Source organism: Alligator sinensis, unplaced genomic scaffold, assembly GCF_000455745.1.
Source record: "Alligator sinensis unplaced genomic scaffold, ASM45574v1 scaffold147_1, whole genome shotgun sequence".
Lineage (NCBI taxonomy): Eukaryota > Metazoa > Chordata > Crocodylia > Alligatoridae > Alligator > Alligator sinensis.
Window position 1 is genome coordinate 2,161,472 of NW_005841847.1, and position 9,364 is coordinate 2,170,835.

Here is a 9,364-nt window from a genome sequence, read left to right on the forward strand (position 1 = left end):
ATCTGAAACTTGCTCTCTCTCTCAAAATTCATGATCAAGGAATGGCTTACCTCCAGAGGGATTCTCCAACTGCCTCTGGATGATATTTGTGAGTAAGCTAACTGAGATCCAACTAGATATATAGCTTGCAGTAACTCAGATGCGAGATCAAAGGCTACCCCAGCCACAGGAGTTTGCTCTATGGGATTTCTCTGATATTACTCTCCCCCGTACCCTATTCTAACCCTACCCTCTGTAACCAATAAAGTTCTCCTTTGTACCTAGTGTGGGAGACTTATTGAGGGATGTGTTTAATTATGCCCAGGAGGCCCCTTGGGTCTGCGGACTAAGGGAGACTATCCTTTTTGGCCCCTGACTTGGGGAAGTGTCCCAAGTTCTTGTATTGGGTCGAGTACCCATAGGACTATTAGGCCTGTGTTTCCCCGAGGACACAGGACCCAGACAGTACCTTCTTGGGGTGGTGGCAGCACAAATTACCCCCGGACTCTGCGGTGGGGCTTGAAAGGGGGTCTGCCAGGGCTTAGGCGCCCCTGGAGGGACACATGGAGTTCGGAAGGTGGACGGGCGTAGTGAGGTGGGAGGCTCAACGCAGGACTTCCCCCTACTGGCCCGCCGCACCCTCTACCCCCACAACTTGTTCCCTGCAGCCCCTTCTTCTCTTCCTTACCATCAAACCCTGCTTTCCTTCAGCAAATGTAAGTGAGAAACAAATTTGAAAATACTGACCTAAAAATAAACATATCTGTAAGAAGGCAATACAGGTATCCACCGACTTAATTCATCCAAAATTGATGCACTTTAATTGACTTGAAACTGCTGCAAGTTTTAGCACAGATACATTTTAAGTATCACTCCTGCTCCTACTTGTATAGTACAAACTATGCTAAATTAGTCAAATCAGTTCCAATTTCCATCCACTAAGTAGAGCTCAGTCATTCAGGTGCATGTGGCACTGCCAGCAGCACTAGCACCATCTTACGTCCCAGACTCTGCAGCTTTGGGGCTTCAGATACTCCCAAATCCATGGCAGCTATCTTACATGCAAATCCCAAGCCTAGAGGTCTTGGGGTTCAAATGCCCCCAAGTCTCACTTGCCCTTAGCCCAGGGGTGGGCGATTATTTTGGCTGGAGGGCTGCTTAACAAGTTTTGGTGAGCTGTCAAAGGCTGCATGGGTAGCCCCTCCCCCTGACAGTTGCCCCGCCTCCTGGTCACTATCTTGGGACCAGAAGTCCCACCCCTAACCCCTGACCTTTGCCACCAGAAGAGTAAAATATACTCTTACTCTTGTATAGGGGATGTGTGGTTGGGGAGTGGGGGTGTGTATGTGTGGGTATGGCAAATAGGATGTGGGGTATGTGGTTGGGGTGGGAGGATGTGGGTGTGGGTATGGTAGGGGTGGGAGAGTAGGAGTCTATGTGGAGGCTTTGGGAGGATGTGGGTGCATTTGGGGGCATGGTAAGGGGTGTAGTGTGTGGGGTTATGGTGGAAGGGTGTGGGACTGTGTTGGGGGGCTATGGTATGATATGGAGTTATGGGGGGGAGTGTGTGGGGACTGTGGAAGCATGTGGGTGTGTGTTGAGGGTATGGTGGGAGGTGGGAAGCCAGCCCCGCCCATCCTGTCTCGACTGCAGCGCCCAGTTCCCAGCTGCATGGTTGGGAACCATATGGTGTGGCACAGCGCCAGCCCAGCCTGGCCCGGCACAATGTGGTTACAGCTGCAAGGCTGGGGACCACATGGCTTGGTAGAGAACTAGCCCAGGCCAGCCTGGGTGTGGTGTGCAGTTCCTGGCTGCAAGGCCAGAAGCCACGTGGCATGGCATGGAACCAGCATGGCCTGACCTTTCCCCTCTGTGCCACACCGTGTGGGTCCTGGCATTGGAGTGGAGAACCGTGTGCTGCAGCCAGGATGAGCCAGGCCAAGCTGGCTCTGTGCCACACCCTGTGGTCCCGGCCTTGCAGTTGGGAACTGCACACCACAGCCAAGACAGACTGGAACAGTGCGGTTCCCAGCTTTGTGGCCAGAACCATGTTGTGCCAGGCCAGGCTGCGTGCTGGCTGAGGCCGGTGGGACTGTTCTGCTTCCCTTGCCTGCAGATGCAGTTTCTGCTGCCACTGTTCCTGCCCCTGCCACACCGCTCTGGGTGGGTGGGCAGGTAGCTTCACCAGGAAGCTCCTACCCGGTGCATGGCCACCTTCCACCTGCTCGGCTTGATGAGCAGCCCCTGTGGGTGGGTGAAGCAGGTGGAAGGCGGACAGGAGCTGGAGCTGAACCTCCATGCGCAGGGCAGGAGCCTTCTGTTGAAGCTTCTCCCCACCTAGAGAGGCTCAGCAGGAGCTGCAGCTGGAGGCGAGAGGAGCAGAACAGCCCCACCAGCCCCCGCCAGCACACACAGATTCCAAAGGGGCTGTTCCCAGTGTAGCTAGCCAGGTTCTGCTGTGCTCCCCTTGCCTCCAGCAGCTGCTCCTCCTCCTCCCACTCCTGCCCCCTGCTGCACCACTCTAGGAGGGTGGGGGGAGCACCTCCTGCTGGAGGTGAAGGGAGCAGAAGAACATCCAGCAACTGCAGCCATGCTGGTAACAACTCTGCCAGAAGCTGCACCCTGGCTGGGGCCAGGGCTACAGAGAGTGAAGATGTGGGCTGCCTGGGTGGGAGCAGGTGGGTCTCAGGCCCATGTGGAGCATTCCAGGGGCAGCAACGGGCCAGATCCAGCCAGGTGATAGGCCGTGGGCCATATTTTGCTCCCCCCACGCCTTAGCCAAAGAGCTAAAGGAGCAAGCTAAGGAACAATCCCCCATCTCTATAAAATAAAGTTTGTAGCTGAGATCCTCCTATTACATCAGTGGTTCTCAACCTTTTTTGTATCAGGACCCATTTGCAAAAAAAAAAAAAATCAATGGCCAGTCTTGACCCAGTGCCCTTCACTCCTGACCCACTGCCTCCAGCGTGTGGGGTGGGGGAAGCATGGGGGCCCCAAGCAGCCCCTCACAGTCTGGAACCTCTGCCAGCCTGCAAGGAAAAATCCACAGTTTCCCATGCTTTTCTCCTTTAAAGGAGAATCCATTTTTAAAGTTCGTTGATCTTTTCTTCAAGTTTATTCATGACCCTTTCATATATTCTTGCAACCCACTTTTGGGTCACGACCCACTGGCTGAGAAACACTGCATTAGGAGGCTATAACAGACTCTCATAGGGGTGCCTGCCTGCAGTACACTGGACATGGCTCCACCCTCAACTACACAAACCCATTCAAGGTCAGGGAGAAGGGGATCTTCCTTTCCAGGTATAGCACCTGGATCAACACTACCTTCCACCATGGTAGTAATCATGACATAGCTCCTGCCGAGACAGAGAGAGAAGAGTGTGATGGATGGATAGATAGATATAGCTATCTATCTCCAGTGTGTGTGTCGCTTCTCGGCCTCTTGAAGGCTCAGATCAAGTGTAGTATGGGCCATGTGTTTTACGGTCATGATCAGCATTGCTACATTTAAATCAACTTCATAGTTGGTTTCCATTACTGAGCACATGCTGTTTTTAACAGCAGTTCAAAGTCAGATAATAATTTAGTGAGGTTTTCTTGTATCCATGTTGACTGGGGAGGGAACCTCATCTTATATTCCACTAAATACAGAATATAACTTTTCTACTTCAGAGGCATGCGTACACACACACACACACAAGTGATTTCAGTAATATACAGGTTTTTCAGAGTTTGTTTTCAGTATCTGCAACAGGTCTTGAAAGAATGTTAGGGTTCCTTGCAAAAGCTGCACCACACTCCTGAATTGGCGTAAATCAGGAGATGCCAAACTCACCTGGTGCCACAGGCTAGATGAGTGGGGTGGGACTGGTCCAAATGGTGGATCAGGCCCACAGACCCCCTCCCATCCACATTTTATTTTTTAAAGGAAAACTTTTTGTACCCCAGGTCAAATTAGCCAGATCAAGTCCAAATCCATTTGAATCATTCAAGAACCATATGTGGCCCTGCTACTGGCAAGTATCCTCCACCCCAGCCTGGGGCTTCATATACTTCCACATCCTTTGGCAGGTATCCTACATGCAAGCCCAAATCTGGAGACTTGGGGTTGAGATGCCCCTGAGTTTCGCTTGCCCTCAGTCAAGGAGTCCCCCCTTCTGCCTCCACGCCTGATCCAGCACATGTAGCACCTGCCTGAGCCAGTGTGGGATGCTGGCCTGAGCAGGTGTCACCCATAGCACAGGACTGGCTCTAGTAAGCACTGAGGGCAGTGCAGCCCAGAGAGAGGCCCAGTGAGTGCCATGGGCAGCACAACTCATGGGTCCCATGCACAGGGCTGGCCCAGCACAGCATACGAGTCAACAGGGCAGCACCAAGGGACCAGATTATGGGGCTCCCATGAGCCATAGGTTTGATTCCCCTGACCTATATAATTAGACCTGCCGATCTTATTCAAATTTAACAGGAGCTGTAAGTCAAAACAAGTTCAGGGAATCCCAACTAAGCATCCTCAGAGTTTATGATACTTAAGTCAGCCAGCTTTTTGGAGCTCATGCCTGAAATCTAATCAATCATTCAGTGGCCTGAAGAGCAATTCTCTTACTGTTGCACATCTTCCTTCCTCTCTCTCCATTAAACAGGGATTTCATTCATAATCTCTGGAATACACAGCCATGCTTCCAGCTGTCTGAATTTGGTCACATTATATTTGATCCAAAGAATTATTATGAATATTATAATTATCTTCATGACCACTAACATCAATTTTCAGATCAGCCGCATCCCTTTGATTATTCCGCTCCTGCACCTTGAGCAAAACACACATCTGCACAAACCATATTCAAATTCTGCCACCTTGTCCTAAAAGATGTCTAAGATGTTTTAATTTGCCTGCTGATTGGACCATGTCTGTCATTTAATTATAAATCTTGCCACTGATTCTCCTTTCTTCAACAAGTGTTCAAACTTGTTATCCTCGTCTTCTTTCACAGGTACTTGTATAGGCCCCTCCCCATAGTATCTGAAGACCTCATACTCTTTAACATGCTAACTCTCACAATACCCTGGTGAAATACAGAAAGATTATTATTATTTAGTTTCTTTGTGACTCAGTTATAAGTATGTGGCTTACCTAAGGTTATTTAGGAAATCTGTTGCAAAGTTGAAAACTAAGCCAGGTCTCTAAAGTATTCCAGCCATTGGAACATTCTTCTCTCAGTCTTTCAGATCCTTTATCTGCTTTTGTCTCTAAACAAATGAGGGACAAAAGTCCCTCTCCCACCAACCTTTGTTTTGAGGTTACCTAAACTAGGCCATGTGACCACTAACCTCCCTGCATTCATACCCATCATGAAAGCTCATTTCTACTATGGTACCTACATAAACTAAGTGACTGATTGTGGTAAGGTTGCAGAGTACTTAGAAATAGCATGTGCCTTACAAAAATTCAAACCTTGTTATTAAAACATTCTGGTATCAGGACATGACTAATTACCACTTTAATTGTATCTTGTCCTCCTTTCCTCCTACACATCCCTGTTTTGTCCTTTTTCTGAAGTGTAAATTTTTGGGGCAGTTACCATACCCTTTTATGTTCATTCTACATTTTGAGCATTATCAGCAAATAATAATAATCATCCCTCTAAAATTCCCACCTTCTACCTTCTATGAAACTATTCAAGTACTATTGTAAGCAGCTGAAGTCTCAGTTTTAGTTCTGCCCTCCCCTGGCAGTTATTCTAGCTTTTCATAACAATGTAAAGAGCATGGGCATCTTCTGTTCCTATCCAATTAGCATGTTGTAGAGTTATCAGTGTATTCCTGACTGAGTTGCTACAAGTTCTTTTAAAGACATTCTATATTTCCTCCAAAAGAAACAGTGAAATTTCAGCTCCATTCAACAACCATCCTGCTAACATTCCTTCTCCATCCTTTTATGTTACCTCACTTAATAAAACCTTTAAAAAATAGCTAATAGTTTAAGTTGAGTAAGTCCAACTCATTTCTCTTAAAATTTAATAGCAAGTTCAGTCCCAGTGAAAGGTGCCAGACTGGCAGTTCCTACTTGTCTGCATGAACTGGCATAGCAGTTGCAGTGCTAGCTACAGTATGGGGGAGCCAACTGTGGGTGGGGGAGCCAACTGTGGTTCAACTCTGCCCTAAGAGAAGTGAAGGGGCAAGTGGGAGATTGTGGAAGACACGTTTGAAAGATTGTCCACGTTCAGTAACCATCCTATTATACTATTGGCCTTTAGGTTGTCTACCAAGAAAAGGGCCATCTCTCTGTATTATTTTAGATATGGAACTAATCTGCAAGAACCCCCCCCCGAAAATTCACTTCATATAGATCAAACTTTCCTGTAAGATTTCTGTTTCTATAATAAAGTGAATGCTGCATAACTTTATTTGAGTTATGGCCTTATACACCTATTGTATTATAGTGCTATACATTTACAATTCCACACTATCATACCACACTGCCATTACCTTCTCATTCTCTCTTTTTCATCCCAATCAAACATGCTGAAGGCTGATCTACTAATTAATCCTAATGATAAAATACATGGTTTTTGTTCTTGTGCACCAGAAATCACTTGGTATTAGATGTGTGCACTTCGTGCTTGATATATACATTCAAATAGCAGCATTTATTAAACTTAGTTTCTAAAAGTTACATTTAAATACTAAGTAAAAAACCCCACAAATAATGGCCAATTAAAAAATATACTGCTAAAATCTTGAAATAACTGCACCTCAAAACTTGTATTTGTAAAGATATTTTAGACCATTCCAATTTTAACACTGCTGTTTGTTTAAATCCAGTACAGGAGAGTGTGTCAGAACCCGTCCCGCCCCCACCCGCCCCCAGCCCCGGACTTTCTTTACATATCTCTTTAAAAAAACAAAAAACTCATACATGCCAGAAGTGTAATGCAGCTTTGTAAAACAAATACCATAGAGCCCTATGTTACACACTTACCACCTCATACCAAATGCCAACAATATAGACAAAAAACTGTACCAATAATTCAGACATTCTACTAAATAAGTAATTTTGCATAGAGATATCAGCCTTAAATATTACATTGGATAAACTACAGTATAATAATAAAAAGCCAATTCAATATTAATATACAGTTGTAAGAATAGTACACAAGGCAATTAAGAATGACAGGTTATCTAAAGACCAAAGTACGGCTGGAGTATTTTATCAGATCACACAAATGGCTTACAAAATAAAAAGTTTTATTTTTATAAAAATAAAACACATTTTCATTTTTATTTTTACCGGAGTTTTGGTTTTTTTAAAGTTTCCTGAGTAAGAAGTCATTATTTCTCGGCTTTTTGGCTAAGATCAAGTGTAGACAGACACAGAGTTCACTCGATTCCTACTAGATGCAAGTGAAGTCCAGTTCCACCCCTATGTCAAATTATATGATAAAGCCCTATTTGAAAATTATCTCATGCCCCATCTCGGTCCAAAGTACTTGTATCTCAAGAAATTATTAATGATATCAAAGATCTTGAGAAATACCCCCAGTCGATATTTCAAGTTCATAATCATTACTGAAATTAAAAAACCTCATATCTTTTAATGTTTTCTACCGACATCATCCTGCCACGACTAGCCTCATCTCAAAATGGAAGCAGCTATGTAGGCCTGCACTCAGTAATCTAAACAGAATAATTAGAGAAAAACATATTAAGAATTTGAGAAAATACACATGCACACACACACACAGAAATTATCACTTGAAACACCTATCACATCAATTTATAGCAAATACCAGAAATATAAGACAAGCAGATATATTTTACATACGAAATGAGGAAAATATATTTAAATCTTCCTAGGAAGATGGTTACATCTAGAGCACACATTGTTAATAAGTACTGGACAGTAACCTACTCTGAGCCCTTTGGATAGGAAAGGTTATAAATCTAATAAAAAATGAATAAAAGCATTTAGCTTCAGTTGTTATTGGTTTTGTTAGTTATTTTTAGAGTTACAATAGAGAATATATTTGAGAATTATTATATGTATTTTCTAAATATTCACAAAATGAAATAAATTACATAAACTTAACTGATGTTTAATCAAAATAACTAAGCAAAGTTGCTCAGTTACAAGTAGGACCAGCATTAGAATATTTTTAATGATAGACAAATGATTTAGAACCACGTGATCCCAAATAAGCTCAATACCAATACAAATATCCTGCATTTTAAAACTACACAATACCAGAAGCCATGATTAAATCAAGTTTCCCATTTTCTAACTTACACCTTTTCCATTCTTTTCCTGAGAATGACCAACTGTTTTATAAGTGTGAATCATTCAATATAACCTCACTATCAAGATAGATGTTTTTAACTCCTTAGCTGCAGGGATTTGAAAAAAGGCACAGAGAAACTAAATGACTATAGTACCTGTCCTCTACTCCTAGTTCTATTTTGCACTCTGAATATTTAATAAAAAGTAATGCAAAGTTATATGCATACCTTTATTCCAAGGGTAAACTATGCTGATACATACCTTAACACCAACACCTTTAACAATTTCTTCTAATTTTTATATATCCTAATTCTTTGTCTGGGTAGAGAGTACATGTACATCATTCTGTACCCCCATTTCAAAAGCTGCCTTACTATGGAACTGTAATGGAACTATCTCATGAAGACACTTGTTCATTTCCAATTAGACTGTTTTCTGACCCAAGAGTTTATTACAAGAGAAAAGGAAGTAATAGGACCAAACCTACACCCCCTCCCACTCGTATCATAATACAGTTACAGCATTTTATATATGGAAAATACTGAAACTCGTGATCTTTAATTTGTAACCAGATCTCACAAATGCATAGCCATGGAATTTCTACAGATTAAAAAAAAAAAAAAGGCTACTCAGTACAAATTTTCAGGATATAGGAAGAAATAATCAGCTAACCAGAGGAAAATATTTAGATTAAGTCACTGCAAATGGTTAATATTTTAAATTGCTTTCATTTACTGTCCCAAACATTAGAGCTGTTCACCTGAATTTGCCACACTTAAGTCTTCAAACCAATATTGATGTCACTGAAAGACAAGGGCTCATGGAAGTCATATTCCAAGTAAAAGGGTGAAAACTGAAGGCTAACTTTTACACCACATATTCTATCTTGAACAGGGTTTATAATTACACTTTAAGGCCAGGGACAGAAATTACAAAAGAAACTGATATAAGTGATTGGAAACTGGTTCAAATCTGTAACACAACAGAAGTTCAGTGCACATAAACCACTTTCAAAATAGCTGGAATGAGTGTAAAATAAACCTAGATGCATGTAATATCAGACTTAGCTGATATACAGTAAGTCAGTTTACTGAACTTCTGCTCCAA

The 9,364-nt window shown here is 43.2% G+C and overlaps 1 protein-coding gene across 1 annotated transcript in view; it reads right to left on the reverse strand.

Moving 5' to 3' along the window:
- YAF2 (YY1 associated factor 2) overlaps positions 1 to 7,794 on the reverse strand; it is a 22,948-nt gene extending 15,154 nt beyond the window's left edge. Inside the window, exon 1 of the mRNA XM_006015912.3 lies at positions 7,571 to 7,794. The gene's annotated coding sequence lies outside the window, so the exon portion shown is untranslated. The remainder of the gene's footprint in view (positions 1 to 7,570) is intronic.
- Positions 7,795 to 9,364: the final 1,570 nt, after the last annotated feature.